This window comes from Pan troglodytes, chromosome 11 (genome assembly GCF_028858775.2).
Source record: "Pan troglodytes isolate AG18354 chromosome 11, NHGRI_mPanTro3-v2.0_pri, whole genome shotgun sequence".
Taxonomy (NCBI): Eukaryota; Metazoa; Chordata; class Mammalia; order Primates; family Hominidae; genus Pan; species Pan troglodytes.
This window is the reverse complement of record NC_072409.2, coordinates 72546805-72569449: the sequence shown is the minus strand read 5'-3', so window position 1 is coordinate 72569449 and position 22645 is coordinate 72546805. Positions and strand designations below refer to the sequence as shown.

The 22645-nt window shown below is 40.4% G+C and overlaps 1 pseudogene; it reads left to right on the top strand.

Annotated features, from left to right (window-relative positions):
- The first annotated feature begins 19520 nt into the window (after nt 1-19520).
- On the top strand, nt 19521-22416 carry LOC464547 (probable ATP-dependent RNA helicase DDX10; annotated as a pseudogene).
- Nucleotides 22417-22645: the final 229 nt, after the last annotated feature.

The following is a 22645-nucleotide window of genomic DNA, read 5'->3' as shown; positions in this document are numbered from 1 at the left end:
AACTGTGTCAGGATCATCAATATCAGTGTTCCACCTCCACACCTTGTCCCACTGGAAGGTTTTCAGGGGAAATAATATGCATACAGCTGTCATATCCTATAATAACAATGCTGTCTTATGGAATACTTCCTGAAGGACCTGCCTGAGGCTATTTTACAGTTAACTTTTTTTTAATAAGTAGAAGAAGTACACTCTAAACAAAAGCATAGTCTAGTAAATACATAAACCAGTAACATAGTCGTTTATTATCATTGTCAAGTATTATGTACCACACATAACTGTAGGTGCTAATCTTTTATATAACTGGCAGTGTGGTAGATTTGTTTACACCACCATCACCACAAACACATAAGTAATGTGTTTTGCTATGCTATTTCAATGGCTTACAACATCACTATGCAATAAAATTTTTCCAACTCCATTATAATCTTATGGGACCGCCGTTACACATGCAGTACGTTGTTGACCAAAAATATCATTATGCAGCACATGACTGTAATCAAAAAGCCCAAAAATACTTGCTGTTAGGCCATTTGAGGAGCTATTGGGAAAAATTTTCCAGGTTTTCAATAATTGGTCAGAACTTAAAACTTTTTCTTTGTTCTTTGGCTCTGACAAGATTGGAGTTCTGGCTTATTGGCTGATGGCTTTAATTTTGACCTCAGCTAAGCCTCGTTCAAACACTGCCTTTATTGTTTTCAGAGCACCCACTTTCCTTATATTTGAAAAAATGTGTGCACGTGTGCATATGTATGTATTTCACTTCAGTTATTTTCCTTTGGGATATTGTGCTAAAAGGAAAGAGATGATCAAGTGACATTTGGGGAACGTTTGCTTCTTTGCTTCTAATTCTCCTGATACTCAACATTGTGCTATTTATGCTCTACTAGAACTGAAGGCTTTTTAGCATTCTGCATACATCATACTGTATCCTCCTTATGACTTCAACTTTCCCCAACTACAACTCCTTACCTTAAAAAAATAATAATAATTCAAGATTCAGCTTAGATATTTCTTCTTCCAGGAAGATCTGGAAAACCCTAATCCTAGCTCCCCCATTCACTGTCACAGACTGGGTTAGATTCCTCTCCTCTGTGCTACCATGGAAATCTCCATCACTCTAACCCCAAAGTTCCTGTACTATGTTATACCTGCATGTTGACTTGTTTGGCTTCCTTATTAAAGAGAATCATATCTCCAATGCCTGGCAAAAAGCAGATAATAAATGGCCATTCTTAAGATTTGTGAATGCTAAAAACTTAAGAATGATTTACCTTTGTCAGTTGCATGTCTTTGTAGTCCACTTAGTAAAAAAAAAACAAACAAACAAACAAAAAAAAAAACTTCTTTTTCCTAGGCTAAGCCAGAGTCATGGGAAGAGAATATTTCATCTCCAGTTATAGCCTGAGCTATTCCTATAGCTAAAATGCCCTGAATGTTGATTTCTACACACAGTGCCTCTGGCACTTCTGAAAGAAACATTGTTCTTAAAGAGACTGAAGGGATTTAGATTTTCAGTGAACCACGATGCAGGCTGCCTCGGCTGGACTATTGAGTCTATTTGCCTGCCACCAGAGTCCAGTCCCCAGAATAAAGCAGATTAAAAGAAAATTAACCCTCATAATTGCTTCCCAAACAGATTTTGTTGTCCACATGGGATTACACACAGGATGGCCAAGTTTCCCATAACCATAACCAATTGTCCTGAACTCCCCATCCTGGGCTTATGAGCACAAGTCAAGAATCCAAATCCCTTTTCTCTCAAGGGCTAATCCTTTTCAATGAGATGTTCACAGCCCTATGTTATTAATGTAGATTTAAAGAAAATGAAAAAAATCACATTCTCAAGGAATTCAAGGTTGCATGACTAAGAAGGGAACTCAAGATTTTCACGCATAACTGAAGGTCCTGCCAGGTGTAGAATGTGTGCACATCGCTTATACCAATGGACATCTTAGACAAAGGAGATCATCTGGATTTACATTTAATAAAATGATCTTTCAGGGTACTAAAGCTAAGACATGAGAAGCTATCATTGAGCTTTCAAAAGCCTACAATGGCCTGATTTAAAATCAAATGAAAAATTTCATTTCAGATCAGATTGGTAAAAATCTGGATACAGGCCAGAAAAAAAGTAGCAAAACTTAAACGTATGAGCAGAAGTGCTTAATCATGAAGAGGAGGTCCAGAAGGAATGTTAAAAGTCATTTGCCTCTGCCTATACCCTCCAGTTCAACTCACTTTAACTCCCTCCCAGAGGTGAATGTGTAGACCAGTGGCTCCCAGACAAGAACCACCCTCCTCTAGGTGGCGGGGCTCAGTTACTAAAACAGGTTCAAGAATCCACGAGAGCAGCAAATATTGGCTAGGGCTGATTAAACAGTCTGTCTTATACAAATACAAAATACTTTTTAACTATACTTAGATATTGACTATAAAGTGTTACTGGTTTCCTAGCAGTTTTTCTTCCTCAGTGGTTTCTCAAGAAACAGACACTAAAAAGCAACACCACACTCAAGGTTGGAGGCATGGGACAAATGATATGTGAATTCCTTTAAAGTTAATTTTTTATAGAAGAGTAAGATCCATCCATGTAAACATTTAGGGTATTAAAATATTAGAAATCACTGTCTTATACATTTTTATCAACAATCCAGAAAACATTTGCACATTCTCCATATTTAGTTTATTCCAAGGCTTAATTTTTCATGGGAGAAGGACTTCAAAACGTCCATCTAGAAGCTGGAGGCCATAGTAAGTGAATTAATGCAGGAACAGAAAATCAAATGCTGCATGTTATCACTTACAAGTGAGAGCGAAACATGGAGTACACATGGCACAAAGAAGGGAACAACAGACACCAGGGCCTACTTGAGGGTGGAGGGTGGGTGGAGGGTGAGAACTGAAAAACTGCCTATCAGGTGTTATGTTGATTATCTGGGTAACAAAATTATCTCTACACCAACCCCGCCCCCAACACACAGTCTACCCATGTAACAAACCTGCACATGTACTCTTTGAACCTAAAATAGAAGTTGGAAAGTAATAAAAAAAAGTCTATCTAGGCCGGGCGTGGTGGCTCACGCCTATAATCCCAGCACTTTGGGAGGCCGAGGCTGGCAGATCATGACATCAGGAGATCGAGACCATCCTGGCTAACACAATGAAACCCCATCTCTACTAAAAATACAAATTAGCCAGGCATGGTGGAGGGCACCTGTAGTCCCAGCTACTCGGGAGGCTGAGGCAGGAGAATGGCTTGAACCTGGCAGGCGGAGCTTGCAGTGAGCCGAGATGGCGCCACTGCACTCCAGCCTGGATGACAGAGTGAGACTCCGTCTCAAAAAAAAAAAAAAAAAAAAAAAAAAATGTCTATCTAAATCCTTCCTGCCACAGTTTTACCTGGTCCTAATTTATTATTCCTCCTTTCTGAAACTGCAGGATGATTACCAAAGCTCCTCATGTAGCCAATGACTATTAACTTAGCCTCTATTCCAAGCTCCTCTTCTTGAAGCTAAAAAACTCAAATCTGGCAGTTATATCTCAACATTTACATTGCTATTCTCTAAAACAGTACTGTCCAATGGAACCTTCTGAAGTGATGAAAATATTCTGTTTCTGTGTTGTCCAATAGGATAGCAACTAGCCACGTGTGAATACTGAGCACTTAAATTATGGCCAGTGAGACTGAGGAATTGAATTTTGAATTTAAATTTAATTTAATAAATTAAATTTAAAATAAATTTAACTTTAATTAATTTACATTCAAATTTAAATATAAACATATGGCTAGTGGCTACCATATTGGATAATGTAGCTCTGGACATTATCCATTTCCTAACCATCTTATTTAATTATAGTATCCCCCAAATGCAGAAAATAGCTCAATAAGAACATAATTGATTTCATACACTGTATTATTTAATTTTACACATAGCACCATGGTGCCAATGAGGCCAATGACTAAATTTAATTGCTGTGGGGACATATTAGCTTTACAAAAAAAGATAACTAAAATATAAACATAACCTAGTCTAATATAACAAGGCCTACATAAAAGAATGCAGCTCATAAAAAAATTGTATATGTTCTTGGAAAACAGTATATCCAAAGACCTCAGAAGTTCACCTTTCTAGGCAAAGACCTGCTTATTCCATGAATTGTATCTTAAATTATCTTAATTTGGTAACCCTCAGTATGTGATGTTTGATTCTTAGCTCCTTTTTTCTTATATACTTAAACAAAAACAGCAAAGAATTTATTTGCTTGATACTGAGATTCTTTTTCCTGCTTCAAGATAATTTGTCTTAATGGGTCCCCACAGAGTTGCCCAAAGACTGACCACTGTGGAGTTTCATTCAAATAATAAATATTCTTATATTGACACTGAAGCATTACAAATCGTGTTGTCAACTAAGTATGAACCCACTTAACAGTAATCTAATTTAAACCATGTTTTTCCAGAAATGCAGAACAAATCTGTCTGTGAATTTGTATTAATAGAATTTATATCCAGCACTGTTCCAGGTGCTGAAAGACGACTATAAGATGATATAAGACCCAATCCCCAATCTAAAATAACTTACACATTTTGCACAAATAATCAGGAAGATGAGGCGGTCTCTCTTGTTTATCTCTTTTTCATTGTCTAATTACTCTATATTCCCTCAATTTATATTGATGCATCTTGTGGAATCTCTAAGTTCGTGAACCAAGTTTAATTGTGTGGTAATTAATACCTGATCTTCTTAGTACTTCTAGTTTACTGAAATTCTATTGGTAAAGCCTGCTATGATATATCTGTAAATTATCTCCAGCCTCACCTGAGGGCATTATTATTACTCAATATTAAATAAGCTTGTAGTTGATTTTGTACTGTTTTCCTTAACATAAAAGTTATTGTATTGAATAATAATCATAAAATATCTTTTAGATACAAATTTTCTAGACTAATAATAACTAACATTTTCCCAGCACTTTAAATTGTTCCAGTACTTTAAATAGTTCACAAGATCTCACTTGACTTCAAATTATCCCAAGTGCTCTCACTGTCAATTTGCACATTACAAAACTACAGCTTAGAGGTAAAGATAGCTGACTAGACACAGCCAGGAAATGCCTCTCCCACTGAGAGAAACCAAAATGTTGAGTAAACCATCATACTTCAAACAGATCTTTTGAGACAAAATGCTGAAAGTCAATAGGAAGGTGATGTAGACAGTGAGATCCAAGAGGGAGGAAGCTAGGAAGCCTGCATGACATCACCAAGCACCAGGACCAACCAGCTCTTGGTCCTTCATAGGTACTAAGGAAGGGGAGAGTAAAAGAGCTCCAGGACACAACACTCCTGCCACAGACCTCTGGGGTCCTAGCTACAAGAGATCCTACGACCTGAAAAGACATTTGAATTGGCACAGGGAACTGCTGGAGAATAGGCAGAGGCAGAGCTTGAACCTCCATGGAGCCCAGAAGGTTTAACATGCAGGGCAGCTGCGGCAAAATGCGATTATATGTGCCTATCCCCAAGGCTCTCCATTTTGCTTTGAGTAACTCTATCCCCTGCTGATTGCTGGGCCAGGAGAAACCAGGGCTGCCTTTACACAGGTCTGGAGTGCATCTGATCTGTGTGCCCCCTTGTCAGCTGGCCCCTCCCAAGGCCCTGCCTGGCCACTCCTACAAGAGGGTGCACACAGCACAGCTTCCACTAAGCCAAGTGTTTTGCCAGTGGCCTGGGAGCAATTCAGTGCCTCCAGCACAGGTGGTACTCAACCCCAAGGGGCCAGAGGGCAAAGTCAAAGGTCGGTTCGAATCCCCCAGGGTTCAAGCACACTGCCCAGGGGTATCCAGCTGAGATGTGTGACTTCAGCCTGAGCAGGTAAGGAGCCCCCACTCTCAGAAAACTGAGAAGAGTGAGGTGTGGGTTTGTGTGCCAGCACAAAAGCTTGGTGTCCCTCCCTCCACAAGAAGGGTGCAGGAAGGGTATAGCCTGTTGGGCAGTGTAGCTGCTACCTGAGGGAGCCCTCTGGCCTTGACCAGCCCAGAGATCTGGGCCCAGAAGGTTTGGGACAAAACTAGCTGGTCAGGCCTACTCCTGGGACAGACACTAGAAAGAGTCCCAGCTCGGGGAGCCTGAGCTAGGTGGTCCCTATAACTGTATTCTGGGCAAAAACCCCAAGCTGTAGGTGCCACACCAGCTGCACACCCTTGGCCCCACCATCCTGCCCACCCTGTGGGCATCACCAGACCACCCACAGACATACCCCACAACCTCCTCTGACTCTGCCAAGCTCAGATGACCAGAGAGTCCCTGGGGAGCTGCAAGTCTTCTGGTGGCCTAACCTTCAGCTCAGGCCTCCCTTAAGGGAGGGGAGAGTGCAGTCAACGAGGGGCCCCTTTGGGTTCAGGAAATGCAGGCATAGAACCAGTGATTGGAGGCAGCTTCTCCAAGGCCTGGGAACAAACTTGGTAAAGGGGTAATCCCTGCTCTCCCCATTTCCCACTCACCAGAGCATTGCTGTGAATGCACTGAAATACAAAGGACACAGGGTTAAAAGCCTATCTGCCAGCTCTGACTCTTAAGGGACATCTACTGGATCACAGCCTGAATTACACCACCAACAAAAATAAATTCCTACAGCATGCATCGACTGTGAAACCCAGTGCAGGAAACTAGCCACAACTAAGGAACCTGTACAGAGCCTTAACCCTCTGAAAGCACCCAGAAATGAAGCCAGTCAACTATACACAATATACACCACAGTCAAATCCTCAAGGGAAAAAATGATAGAAAAACAAAAAGCCCCTTCCAAATGACAGCAACTTCAAAAAGATAAAGAAATGCCAGCCCCCTAAGATGAGAAGAAACCAGTACAAGGACCCTAGCAACTCAAAAAGTCAAAATGTTTCCTTACCTCCAAAGATTACATTAGCTCCCCAGCACTGGATCCTAACCAGACTGAAATGTCTGAAATGGCAGACATTGACTTTTAGAATCTGGATGACAAGGAAGCTCAATAAGATTCAAGAGAAAGTTAAAACCCAATCCAAAAAAGTAAGTAAAATGATTCAAGGGTTAAAACACAACATGGCCATTTTAAGGAAGAAACAAACTGAATTTCTGGAATTAAAAATTCACCACAGAAATTTCAAAATACAGTTGTAAGCCTTAACAACCGACTAGACCAAGCTGAGGAAAAAATTACAGAGCTCAAAGACTGATGCTTCAGATCAACCTGGTCAGCCAAAATAAAGAAAAAAGAATTTTTTTAATGAACAAAACCTCTGAGAAATATGAGATTATGTAAAGAAACTAAACCTACAACTCATTGGTATTCCTGAGAGAGGAGACAGAATCAGCAACCTGGAAAACATATTTGAGGATGTAGTGCATAAAACTTTCCTGAATCTTGCTAGAGAGGTAAGCATGCAAATTCAAGAAATTCAGAGAACCCCTGTGAGGTTAATTACTGTACAAAATGACCATCCCCAAGACATATAGTCATCAACATTCCAAAGTTGACACAAAAGAAAAAAATCTTAGTAGCTAGAGGAAAGGGTCAGATCAATTACAAAGAGAACTCCCTCAGGCTAACCGCAGACTTCTCAGCAGAAACCTCACAAACAGGTTGAGATCGGGGCCTATTTTTAGCATCCTTAAAGAAAAGAAATTCCAACCAAGAATTTCATATCCTGCCAAATTAAGCTTCATAAGCAAAGGAGAAATCAAATCCTTTCCAAACAAGCAAACAGTGAAAGAATCTATTACCACTGAAAGAATCCATTACCACTAGACCAGTCATACAAGAAATTCTTTGAGGGAATTCTAAACATAAAAACAGAACTATACCTGTTACCACAAAAGCACACATAAGTACATAGCCCAAAGTCTGTAAAAGCAACTACACAAGACTATAAAGCAACCAGCTAACAACATCACAACAGGATCAAAACCTCATATATCAATATTAACCTTGAATGTAAACACTCTAAACACTCCATTTAAAAAGCACAGAGTGGGCTGGGTGCAGTGGCTCATGCCTATCATCCCAGCACTTTGGGAGGCCAAGGCAGGTGGATCATGAGGTCAGGAGTTCAAGACCAGTCTGGTCAAGATGGTGAAACCCCTTCTCTACTAAAAATACAAAAAATTAGCTGGGCACAGTGGCAGGCACCTGTAATCCCAGCTACTTGGGAGGCTGAGGCAGGAGAATCACTTGAACTCAGAGGGCAGAAGTTGCAGTGAGCCGAGATCGCACCACTGCACTCCAGCCTGGGTGACAGAGTGAGACAACATCAAAAAACAAAAACAAAAACAAAAAGCGCAGAGTGGCAAGGTGGATAACAAAATAATACCCAACCATCTGCTAACTTCAAGAGAACCATCTCACATGTAACAAAACTATAGGCTCAAAGTAAAGGAATGGAGAAAGAGCTATCACACAAATGGAACACAAAAAGAAGCAGGGGTTGCTATTCTTATATTACATAAAACAGACTTTAAACCAGCAACAGTAAAAAAAGGTCAAAGAAAGACATTACATAACAATAAAGGGTTCAATTAAATGAGAAGACTTAACTATTTTAAATATACATGCCCCCATCATTGAAGCACCAGATTCATAAAACAAGTACTTCTAGACCTATAAAAAGAAATAACCACACAACAACAGTGGAGGACTTCAACATCTCATTGATAACATCAGGCAGATCATCAAGGCAGAAAATTAACAAAGACTTCCGGACTTAAATTCAAAACTTGACCAATTGGACCCAACAGATATCTACAGAATACTCCAACAAACAACCACAGAATATACATTCTTCTCATCTGTACATGTAACATACTCTAAGATTGACCAGATGCTCAGCCATAAAGCAAGTATCAATAAATTCAAAAAAACTGAAATCATACCAAGCATACTCTTGGACCACAGTGGAATAAAAATAGAAATCAATATCAAGAAGATCTCAAAACTACACAATCATATGGAAATAAAACAACCTGTTTCTGAATGACGTTTGGGTAAACAACAAAATTAAGGCAGAAATCAAAAAGTTCTTTTAAATAAAAATGGAAACAGACACAACATACCAAATCTCTGGGATACAGCAAAACCATGTTAATGTGTCCAGAGTTGGTTCCTTCCAGTGGGTCCTTGGTCTCGCTGACTTCAAGAATGAAACCACGGACCTTTGCAGTGAGTATTACAGCTCTTAAAGGTGGCATGGACCCAAAGAGTGAGCAGCAGCAAGATTTATCGTGAAGACGAAAAGAACAAAGCTTCCACAGCATGGGAGGGGACCTGAGCGGGTTGCCGCTGCTGGCTGGGGTGGCCAGCTTTTATTCCCTTATTTGTCCCTGTCCATGTCCTGCTGATTGGTCCATTTTACAGAGTGCTGATTGGTGCGTTCACAATCCTTTGGCTAGACACAGAGCGCTGCTTGGTGCGTTTTTACAGAGTGCTGATTGGTGCATTTACAATCCTTTAGCTAGACATGGAGTGCTGACTGGTGCATTTACAATCCTTTAGCTAGACACAGAGCACTGACTGGTGCACTTACAATGCTTTAGCCAGACAGAAAAGTTCTCCAAGTCCCCACTCGACCCAGGAAGTCCAGCTGGCTTCGCCTCTCATTAAGAGGAGTTAATAGTGCTAAATGCCTACATCAAGAAAGAATGATCTCAAATTAACTATCTAACATCACACTTAGAAGAACTAGAAAAACAAGAACAAACTAACTCCAAAGCTAACAGAAGAAAAGAAAGAACTAAAATCAGAGCAGAACTGCATAATTTTGAGACCCTAATATCCATAAAAAGGATGAACAAAACTAAACATTAGTTCTGTGAAAGGATAAGCAATAGCAACAGCCTGCTAGCTAGATTAACAAAGAAAAAAAGAGAACTAAATAAGCACAGTCAGAAACAATAAAGGTGACATCACAACCAATCCCACAGAAATACAGATCCCCAGAGACTATTATGAACACTTCTATGCATACAAACTGGAAAATGTAGAAGAAATGCATACATTCCTAGAAACACACAATCTCCCCAGATTGAATCAGGAAGAAATTGAAACCCTGAACAGACCAATATTAAGTTCCTAAATTGAATCAGTAATAAAAAACCAACCAACCAAAAAACCTTGGACAAGATGGATTCAGAGCCGAATTCTACCAGACATACAAAGAAGAGCTGGTACCAATGTTAGTAAAACTATACAAAAACATCAAGGAAGAGGGACTCCTCCCTAACTCATCATAGGAAGCCAGCATCATCCTGATGCAAAATCTGGCAAAGACAATGAAAAAAGAAAACTATAGGCCAGTATCCCTGATGGACATAAATGCAAAAATCCTCACCAAAATACTAGCAAACCAAATCCAGCAGCAAATCAAAAAATTAATTCATCATGATCAAGTAGGTTTTATTCTTGCGATGTAAGAATGATTCAACATATGCAAATCAATAAACTTGATTCACAACATAAACACAATTAGAAACAAAAACCATATGATGATCTCAATAAATGCAGAAAATGCTTTTCATAAAATCTAACATCTCTTTATGATAAAAACCCTCAAAAAATGTGGCATCAAAAGAACATACCTTAAAAGACAAAGAGCTATCTATGACAAATTCACAGGCAACATCATACTGCATGGAAAAAAGCTGGAAACATTTCCCTTAAGAACTGGAACAAGATGGGGATGCCCACTCTCATCATAGACACAGAGACCAATGGAACAGGCTAGAGAACCCAGGAATAAAGCTGCACTCCTACAGCCATCTGATCTTTGACAAAGTCAACAGTAACAAGCAATGAGGAAATGGCCCCCTATTCAACAAATGGTGTGAGGATAGTTGGCTAGCCATATGCAGAGGAATAAAACTGGACCCTTACCTTTCACCATATTAAAAAACTGACTCAAGATGGATTAAAAATTTAAATTTAAGACCTCAAACTGTAAGAATCCTAGAAGAACACCTAGGAAACATTATTCTGGACATTGCTCTTGAGAAAGAATTTATGACTAAGTCCTCAAAAGCAATCGTATCGAAACCAAAAAATGACAAGTAGGACCTAATTAAGCTAAAGAGCTGCTGCACAGCAAAAGAAAACTATCAACAGAGTAAACAGACAATCTACAGAATAGGAGAAAATATTTGCAAACTATGCATTCAATGAGGGTCTAATATCCAGAATCTATAAGGAACTTAAACAAATCAACAACCAAAAAAACAAATAATCCCACTAAAAAGTGGGCAAAAGACACAGACACTTCCCAAAAGAAGACATACAAGCAGCCAAAACAAAAATATGAAAAAATACTCAACATCATTAATCATCAGAGAAATGCAAATCAAAACCACAATGAGATACCATCTCATACCAGTCAGAATGGCTATTGTTAGAAAGTCAAAAAATAATAGACGTTGGTGAGGCAGCAGATCAAAGGGAACACTTATAAACTGTTGGTGGGAATGTAAATTAGTTCAGCCACTGTGGAAAGAAGTTTGGAGATTTCTCAAAGAACTTAAAACAGAACTACCATTCAACCCAGAAATCTCATTCCAAAAGAAAAGAAATCATTCTACCAAAAAGACACCTGCACTTGTATGTTCCTAACAGCACTATTCACAATAGCAAACACATGGAATCAATGTAGGCATCCATCAACAGTGGACTGGATGATGGAAATGGGGTACATATATACCATGTAATACTACACAACCATAAAAAAGAATGAAATCATGTCCTTTGCAGCAACATGGATGCAGCTGGAGGCCATTATCCTATGTAAATTAATGCAGAAACAGAAAACCAAATACTGCATGTTCTCACTTATAAGTGAGAGCTAACAAGGTGAAACCCTGTCTCTACCAAAAATACAAAAATTAGCCAGGCGTGGTGGCGGGAGCCTATAGTCCCAGCTATTCAGGAGGCTGAGGCAGGAGAATGGCCTGAACCTGGGAGGTGGAGCTTGCAGTGAGCCGAGATCGCACCACTGCACTCCAGCCCGGGCAACAGAGCAAGACCCCATCTCAAAATAAATAAATAAATAAAAATAAAAATAAGTGAGAGCTAAACACTGGGTACTCATGGACATAAAGATGGGAACAACAGATACTGGGGACTACTGGAGAAGGGGAGGGAGGCAGAGGGGGTAAGTGTTGAAAGATTAACTATTGGGTACTATGCTAACTACCTGGATGACTTCATCATCTGTATCCCAAACCAGCATCATGCAATATACCCATGTAACAAACCCGCACATGTAGTCCCTGAATCTAGAATAAAAGTTGAAAAACATTGTATATAAAAAAAAAGATGTAAAGTGACTCTCCCAAGAGATTACATGTAAATTATGTTCTAGAACAATGCTTCCCATATTATGTCTAGTGGATCTCAGTTTACCATAAAATAGGTGACCATGAATACGGTATACTCTTCTTATAATTGCTAAAAGCACATTACCATATTTAAAGCTCTGAAAAGTCCTGGACTTAAAAAAAATTGTTTAAGTTTCTTAAGCCAACATTCTCCAAACTTATTTAGCTGCAGAATTTTTTATTTTTTAAAATACCATTTATTGTTCTGCCAAATACCCTTTTAAAAATATTAAGCTAGGAATATGTCCTTAAAATATCAAAGATGATAGAAAAATTAGATGAATGAATAAATATTCTCAACTCCAACACACTTGGAGTGGAAGTCTACATGTAATCCCACTTTCTAAATGCCCACCTTTCTAAATATCCTCAGCTATTGTATTTGTGTTGTGCCTGTGGTAGAAGAAGAATGCTAAAATGTTGTTCCACTAATGCTTAACAAGAACTATTACAAGTATGAATTTGTTTCTAAATATGAAGGCCAAGAATCTATAATGCAATTACAATTATGTAAGTGGCATATACCATCTTTAATACTGATCTGACAGATCCTCTCCACAAGACCACATTCTCAAAGCTCCAGGCATTCTTTGAGCCTAGAAGCTGAGCCTCCCAGGTGTTCCTAGAGGGTCTCTCGGATGGAAAGCCTTTGCTTCAAGCAGAACCAGTTGACACCTACACCTACTCACTTCCTCCAGGCATTCAGGCCTGGCACCTTCCTTGCCATGATTAACTTCCCAGATCAGTCCTGTTAATGTCATTCCTGTTTATGTTCATAAAAATAGCAAACTCAGACTACCTAAAGTCCTTGGATGATCTCAAGACATGCCACTTCCTAAGTCAGCCCTCTGCCAGGCACAGTGGCTCATGTCTGTAATCTCAACACTTTGAGAGGCAGAGGTGGGATAAATCACTTCAGGCCAGGAGTTTGAGACCAGCCTGGGCAACATAGTGAGTTTTTTGTCTCTACAAATAACTAAAAAATTAGCCAGGTATGGAGGTGCATGCCTGTAGTCCCAGCTACTCAGGAGGCTGGGGCAGGAGGATCTGATGAACTATGATCTATGTGCTATGATTGCACCACTGCACTCCAGCCTGGGCAACAGAGCAAGACCCCGTCTTTAAAACAAATAAACAAAAAAATCCTAAGTCAGCAATCTGGAAAAAAAGTGGCAAAGGAGCCACCAAATGACACATCCTTTCAAGAAAGGCTGTTGAAGCAAAGCAAGGCACAGGACAGTGAGGGTAGTGTAGAAGCTGGCACAGAATGCTTATACTTAAGGACAGGCATAACTTAAAGGGAGTGACTATAGCCTCCAGTAAGAGAAGCACTCCAGCCTGGCTCTCCCCTGCTTCATCCCAATTTCAGCTTTTATCACTTCATGAGAACTGTACCATGGTAGAAGTAAGACCTTTGAATCTGCCAGTAATACTTCATCAGATCTGTCCTCTGCAGTCAGCTAGCAACTTCCTATATGTCACTTTCAGTTTGTGGCCCTTGTACCTTAGCTTAGTTGGCCCTGCATTTGCCTCTACTGCCCTCTCTTCCTGACAGACCTATCTTGTCCTGGGCCTCAGTTTCTCAGCTTTTAGAAACTTTAATCATTCTTTGAGGCCTGGCTCAGTCACAGTCAGAATTAGTCTTTCCCTCCTCTGTTTCCCTCCCCTGTCTCCATGAGCTCCATTCTTCTGTAGAGAGCAAAATTAAGGGCTGGGCCAGTTGGGTGGTAGCCCAGAGTAACAATCTATAAGAGGGGGCTTTCACTGAAATAAAATGGTACCATGGTACCCACAAGCAGTTCCATAAATAGCTGAAAATATATACATATAAATTGACCTTAAAAATATGAAAAATCAGCTGGGTGTGGTGGCACACATCTGTAATCCCAGTTACTCAGGAGGTTGAGGCAGGAGAATCACTTGAACCTGGGAGGCAGAGGTTGCAGTGAGCCAAGATCGTGCCACTGCACTCCAGCCTGGGTGACAGAGCAAGACCCTGCCTCAAAAAAAAAAAAAAAAAAAAAAAAAATTGATCTTCCTCATCAAAGCTGAGGGTACACTTGAATAGAATATTAAAAATTCAGGCTGGTAATAATCTCTCCCCTGCTAAATAAATGCAGAATAAATATTTTTAAAATTTTTTTTTTAAGGATATCAAATTATCTTTCCCAGCATCTCTATCTGGTATGATCTGGGCCTGTTTTTGTTACAATCTAACTACAATACAGTTCGTTGCATATCTGCCTTTATCACTTTTATATTTGTATTCCCCAGAAGTTAGCACAGTGCCTTGCATATGGTAGGTGTTCAATTAAACTATGTTAGATAAATTAATTGGTAGTCTTCCTTACACCCAACTATAGGCTATAGTTTAACAGAAATTGGGAAAGAAAGCTGAAAATTATCGCAGTTACACCAAGCTGTTTAATTACCTTAACTCCTCCAGGAAATCTGAAAAAGTAAACAAGCAAATTGAGAGAGATAAACCAGTTCCCTTTGTAAGGATAAATTGTGCCTGCCTAAGAGACACTGTTATGTGAAAGAAGGAAGGAGAGAGATGTTATTCAGCAGAGTTGATGAAAAGCACAGCTTTTCTCTTCCTCCTAAGTTGAACATTGACTAAATGGTCTCATTATTTGTTTTATAATTTTCTAAACCATTACACACAATCACACCCAATGCCAAATACAAATAATTTCATTAATCCAGTTTTGAGATTTTCCACCAGACTCTTTACCTCCGTTAATGCAGAGTAACTGAAAGTGAATAGCCAACATGGTAAATTAGACTAGAAGTAAATTCACCCGTTTGGTTCTTTCCTCCGCCTTTCCTATGCTGTTTTCTGTTGACATCTCACCATCACCATAAGCATACACATACAAACACATAAATGCACATGTGTGCATAGGTACCCCAAGTAAAATTATTATATGAAATAAATCACCTTCATTACACAGAAAATTATGTCCCATTTCTTAGGTTTCTTATGACACATTCTTTGGATTCAATCAGACTACCAGACCTAAATTCTATACAAGCTCCATCATTTAATATCCATCTAACCTTTGGCAAGTCACATAACTTCTTCTTTGAGTCCCAGCTTTTCTTCTGGAAAATGGAGCTGATGATGTTCATCTTTCAGGCTTTCTGGAGTGTTAACTTGGATGACATAAAAATACCTAGTGCAGTTGCAAAGACACAATGAGCACTCAGTTAAAGTGCCCCCTTTCTTACTGTCTAAATTTTCTCCTAAAAAGTTGGGTCACATGGTCAATGAATTTCTTTTTTTTTTTTTATTTTTTATTTATTTATTTTTTTTGAGACGTAGTCTCACTCTGTCGCCCAGGCTGGAGTGCAGTGGCGCCATCTCAGCTCACTGCAAGCTCCGCCTCCCAGGTTCACGCCATTCTCCTGCCTCAGCCTCCCAAGTAGCTGGGACTACAGGCGCCCGCTACCACGCCCAGCTAATTTTTTTGTATTTTCAGTCGAGACGGGGTTTCACCATGTTAGCCAGGATGGTCTCGATCTCCTGACTTTGTGATCCACCTGCCTCGGCCTCCCAAAGTGCTGGGATTACAGGCGTGAGCCACTGTGCCCAGCCGGTCAATGAATTTCTAAAATAACCCACTATAAGTGTGAAATTGTTTGTATGTACTTAACCCCACGCCCATAGCATTCCCAAGGTTCCTGCTAGCCTACACTGGGACTCCGTGAAAATTAGACCTCCTATCCCCCAACCTTCTACCCTCACCAGTGTCCCACTGAACGCAGCCCTGCAGGCCTACAACTTGTGGAATGGGGCAGGGCCTGAAAGCCTGAGTGTTGCTGCACTCTGAATCAGCATCTTGCCAAACCTTTGTCTTCACCTTATTTCCAATGAACATAAGGGTAGTTCTTCCAATCCAATTTCCCAGGAAAGTTGAGGCAAAATCTCCTGAGGATTCCAGAACTTGGAATTGGTTTACAGCACAGGATGGATGATTTGTGGTGCCACACTAAGTCAGGACCCAGAATATAAATAGCACCAACTGCAAATGAGAAATTTCCCTTCCACCCAGTTCTACTGATGCATATATAATGAGGTGACACTGGGCCTTGCATTTAGGTTTCCTGAGTCACAATTTCCTCATCTACGAAACTGAGTTAATACCTGCCCTATTCCTTACCCTCACCAAACATTATGAGGTCCAAGTAAGTTGGTATGTGTGAACTTTAAATCAAGCCAATATGAGACAATTTATTATCAATTTCTGCCCCCTAAATTCATCAGAATCACAGTAACAAACCAGCTGCTTAACAAACGTAAAAGAAGCAAGCAAACAAAACACTGTGACTATTATCAAAAGATTTAAGTGTTAACACCCAACTGAGGCATCACCTTTTCTGTTAGCCCATCCCTGATTCTCCACGCCATGTCACCCTCTCCTCAGATGAAATGAACTTGTTCCTCCTGATGTTGCCTCTGCATTTATAGCTACTTCTTTGTTGCACATACCTCAAAGAATTATAGTTAGTTGTTTGCTTGTCTGTCACCCCTGCCAGACTGTGAGCTCATTGAGGGCTGGAGCCATATCTGTAACCTAACCCTGACCTGGCTCACTGCCTGGCACATAAGTCCTATTGTAGGTATCTTCAGAGGTGAAAGGAATGAGGAGCATTCTGACCCGCATTCTTTTCTCAACTCTGCACCTCACTAAGGTCATGAGTGAGCTTGGACAAACTCCTTTTCTTCCATGAAATGAGGACATCAGACTAAATCAAGTTTACAAACTCCTGCTCCACAGGCCCAATCTAGTCCTTCAGACATGGTTTTTGGCCTACATAGTTGATGGAGTTAAAAAGAAACCTCAATTAATTATGAACATTTAGAGAGCAGAAAATTTCATGTAAAACTTGAATTTTTAGCTTCTGTTTAAAAATGAGATTTCATAGCACTGGTTGTCATTCTCTATAGCAACAATGGATGGAGCTGGCTGGTACATCCCCCTCTGAGACAGGCTAGGAGCCACCCAGTCCACCACAGTTCTCTTGATCCAGTCACTCATTTCTATTACCTGCCTCTGTCCTTACATGCATTTCATTAGAGTTTCTAAATGCAATCTAGCTGTAATAACATCACTCTGGGTCTTTAGGAATCTTCTCCTAAACAGATAAACACACATATATTTTTTACCATGCAGACAGGAGGCTCTGAAGCCACCACTCCTATGGCACTACTCACTATCCTCACCCTGGGCTAAAGCCCCTTGCAATTAATGAAAGAAAGGAAAATACATCAAATAGAGGAAAAAACAGGAAGAAGGAGGAGGAGAGGGAAGCTTTAGCTACAAATAGTGCTACTAGAGGTATTATGATATCATGTGTGGAAAATTAGAGAGTTATACAGTGCCAGATTTTCCATACAGCAAAGCAATCATTTTGTCTATGATCCTGGAATCACACATAACAGAGGATGTGAAAAACTGGAGGTTAATCATCAGAAATTATTATGGCTTTGGGTGTCACTCCTACTGGTGTTCTCTCCCTCCTGCTCCCCATGGCTCCCTTGCAAGGAGCTGCAACTAGCAATTTGAAATTTATACACCTTCACGGGAGAGATGCCCCATCTGCAGCATATCCATAACCTCCCAAGGCAAAGCTGCCATTACTTACAGTATAATCAGTAGCACAGCAGGTGCAGAGAGGAGGAGAGAGCTAGGTACATATTACTAAGAAGCCTGATGAGTCCAACATACTGCTCTTCTCTAACAAGTATTGCCCCAGGAAATTTAAAATAGCACATATCGATGTGCATGGCATACATCTGCTAAACCCATGTGGTGTTTGATTGGACAGATCAACACCAACCTAGCCTGCATTTTCTCTCCAGCTTCTTTCATGCTCTGGCTAGATCAGTTTGAGCACAGAGCCCAGCATAAACTCTGTCTTTAGAACGTTTGGCTGGTTTCTTACAAAACTACCCACATCCCTAAATTCCCAGGTTTTCCCCTTTCCCAAAAGCTTCAAGTAGATAACTGAAAGAGAAAATTATATTCTTTTCCCATGCCATCATCTTTTTAGACTAGTATTCTTGTCTCGTACCATGGTCTTTTAGTCTTGAGACTAGTCCCTCAGCTGATGAAGAGCAGAAAAGTCTTATTTTATAAATATTTTTTATTAGCATTTATGCTTCAGAAGTAGAGAATTTTAGTAAGAAAAGTCAATAACAGGCCAGGCACAGTGGCTCACACCTGTAATCCCAGTTAGTCGGGAGGTTGAGGCAGGAGAGTCGCTTGAACCTGGGAGGCAGAGGTTGCAGTGAGCCGAGATCGTGCCACTGCACTCCAGCCTGGGCAACAGAGTGAGACCCGGACACACACACACACACACACACACACACACACACACACACTCAATAACTAGCACAATTAAATTGCAAACTGTTCCACTCTCTCCCGAAATATTCAAAGCAATCTATCTAGGTGCAGCTTTCAGTCAGTTTCTCTATCTCATGAACATTGTTCTCAAAGGTGATAGGTCTGGAGAGAGACGATAATTACAGCAAATCCATTAGCTACATCTCAAAAAGACAGAGTACACTCAAAGTGTACACACTATTGACAATTTATCCACACCTTTTTCTTCTATGTGAAGGATAACACAGGCCCACATCCACAGCGTCGGAGAGAAGCACAGGTTTGGAATTCAAGAGTTTTTAATTCTAGTCCTGGCTTCATTAGCTAGAATTGTGACCATCAGCAAACTCCGTAACTTCTGTGGATTTTTCTTCAACTTCAAAATAAAACAGATGAAATAACTTCTAAAGCGGTGCTTCTAAAATTTTAAGATGTAAATGAATCACCTGAAGATCTTGTTAAAATACAAAGATTTAGAATGGACTTGACAACCTGCATTCCTAATGAACTCTCAGGTGATCCTGATAACTGTCGGCCCCAAGGACCATACTCTGACAGCAAAGTGCTGGAGCACTGGTCACAAACTTGGCTGTGCAGTAGCATCACCTGAGTAGTTTAAAAATACCAACACTCACGCATGCGCCTCTGTGCGTTTTCCGCATGCTGGTTCCATGAGCCTGGCCTTAGGTGTCTCGTGTCTGGGGGTGATCCCAGCTGTCGCTGCCGCCGCAATGGGCAAAACTGCGGACTCTCCGGGTTCGGGAGCCCGACCCGACCCGGTACGGAGCTTCAATCGCTGGAAGAAAAAACACAGCCACGGGCAGAACAAAAAGAATCAGTTGAGGAAGCAACTGAAGAAACCCGAATGGCAGGTCGAGCGCAAGGGTAACAGCCGCCTCATGCAGAACTATGAGAAGATAAATGTAAATGAAATTACAAGATTTTCAGATTTTTCCTTGTCCAAAAAAACACTGAAAGGTTTGCAAGAAGCTCAGTACCGTTTGGTAACTGAGATACAGAAGCAGACCATTGGATTGGCTTTGCAAGGTAGAGATGTACCTGGAGTGGCCAAAACTGGATCTGGCAAGACTTTAGCTTTCCTTGTTCCAGTGCTAGAAGCCTTATATCGTCTGCAATAGACCTCAACAGATGGGCTGGGGGTTCTCATAATATCACCTATGAGAGAACTGACCTATCAGACCTTTGAGGTTCTCCAAAAGGTAGGAAAGAATCATGACTTCTCAGCTGGTCTCATCATTGGTGGAAAGTATCTGAAACACGAAGCTGAGAGGATCAACAACATAAATATACTCGTGTGCGCACCAGGTCGGCTTCTTCAACACATGGATGAAACAGTGTCTTTTCATGCTACTGCTCTCCTAATGTTAGTTCTTGATGAAGCATATAGAATCTTGGATGTGGGCCTTGCTGATACCATGAATGCTATTATTGAAAATCTCCCCAAGAAACGTCAGACTTTACTTTTCTCAGCAACACAAACTATATCTGTAAAGGACCTTGCACGCTTGAGTTTGAAAAACACTGAGTATGTCTGGGTTCATGAAAAATGCAAAATATAGCACCCCTGCCACTTTGGAATAGAACTACATAGTCTGTGAGCAGCAGCAAAAAATAAGTGTGCTGTATTCCTTTTTGAGAAGGCACCTGAAGAAGAAGAGCATTGTATTTTTTTCCAGTTGCTAAAAGGTCTGATATCTGTACCGAGTGTTTTGCCAGCTACGTCCTGGTATTTCTATCCTTGCCCTCCATGGTCGATAGCAGCAAATGAGAAGAATGGAAGTCTATAATGAGTTTGTCCGTAAGAGAGCTGCAGTACTCTTTGCTAGTGATGTTGCAGCCAGGGGGCTGGATTTCCCGGCTGTGAATTGGGCTCTTCAGTTTGATTGTCCTGAGGATGCCAACACATATATTCACAGAGCAGGTAGAACTGCCAGGTACAAAGAGGATGGTGAAGCTTTATTAATTTTGCTTGCCTCAGAAAAAGCTATAGTGCAGCAGCTTCTTCAGAAGAAAGTACCTATAAAGGAAATCAAAATCAATCCAGAAAAACTTACAGATATCCAGAAAAAATTGGAATCTTTTTTAGCTGAAGATCAAGATTTAAAAGAAAGAGCTCAAAGGTGTTTCGTCTCCGATATATGATTGGTATATCTGATGAAGGATAAAGAAGTATTTGATGTGAGCAAGTTACCTATACCTGAATATGCCCTGTCTCTTGGGCTTGCTGTGGCACCATGCATAAGATTTCTTCAGAAAATGCAGAAACAACCCACCAAAGAATTGGTAATGAGCCAAGCCAATAAAGTAACTGAGCCAAGGGCTCCCTCCCTCACCAATGACAAAGTGGAAGAATTTAGAGCCTTCTTCAATGAGAAAATGTCCATCCTTCAGAAAGGTGGAAAAAGACTCAAAGGGACAGAGCACAGACTGGCTAATGATACTAGTGATGGAGAACAGGAGGAAGAGGAAGATAATGAAGAAGAAATGGAGGAGAAACTGGCAAAAGCAAAAGGATCTCAAGCTCCATCTCTTCCTAACACCAGTGAAGCAAAGAAGATCAAGGAAGTTCCTATGCAGTTCCTGGACAGAGATGAGGAGGAAGAAGATGCTGATTTCTTGAAGGTGAAGTGGCACAATGTGTTTGGATTTGACTTTAAAGAGGAGAAAACATTACAGAAGAAAGAACCTTCTAAATCCAGCATCAAGAAAAAAGTGACCAAAGTTGCAGAAGCAAAAAAAGTAATGAAGAGAAATTTTAAAGCGAATAAGAAGATAACATGTACTGATGAAGGGGAGTTGGTTCAACAGTGGCCACAAATGCAGAAATCTGCCATCAAGGATGCTGAGGAAGATGATGACACGGGTGGTATCAACTTAGATAAAGCAAAGGGAAGACTTCAGAAAGAGGACAAATTTGACAAAGAAGAATATAGGAAGAAAATTAAGGCAAAGCATTTGGAGAAAAGACTGAAAGAAAGGGAAGCCAGAAGAGAAGCCAACACGAGACAAGCAAAGGCCAAAGATGAAGAGGAAGACTTTCTGGATTGGAGTGATGATGATGATGATGGATTTGATCCAAGCACACTCCTAGATCCAGGTAAGTACAGAAGCTCTGAAGATTCAGATAGTGAAGATATGGAAAATAAAATGTGATACCAAGAAGAAGCAGGGAATGAAGAAGAGGAAGAACAGTGAAGTGGAAGATGTAGGACCAACAAGTCATAACAGAAAGAAGGCCACGTGGGACACTTTAGAGCCTTTGGATACTGGCCTGTCTTTAGCAGAGGATGAAGAGCTGGTGTTACATCTGCTAAGAAGTTAAAGCTAAATACTTCCTGCGCCTGCCTTCTCCTTGAAACCTTGGTTATGATTGTGTAGACAAGATGCTGAAAAACAATTGATTTGGGGGCACTTAGGTACCATATGTCCCATTCCCAAAGGGCACATTTCTGGATAGAAGCAATTGTATTTCCAAGTCCCTCTCACAGGGCTGCTTTGTGCCATCACTGAGCATACTCAGATCGAGGATAGATGATACTATTTCCTGACCCCATTTTCCAGCATGTGTTCTGTTAGATTTTTATCCATGGGTTCCTAAGCCTTGTCATTGGAAATGCTTCCTTTGTTTTACTGGCAAGTTCTGGAACTCTTGTGTCATTGTTAGAAATTCCTGTCTTGCTTACTGTACAGAAGTTTCTATGTTACTGTTAAAATTGCTCATGATTTTGATGTATTTAATATTTGCAAAGAGACTGAGTATGATGGACCAGCCCTGAGAAAGAATATTTTTGAATTGAGATGATCAATAATAAACATATTTCCTATTAAAAAA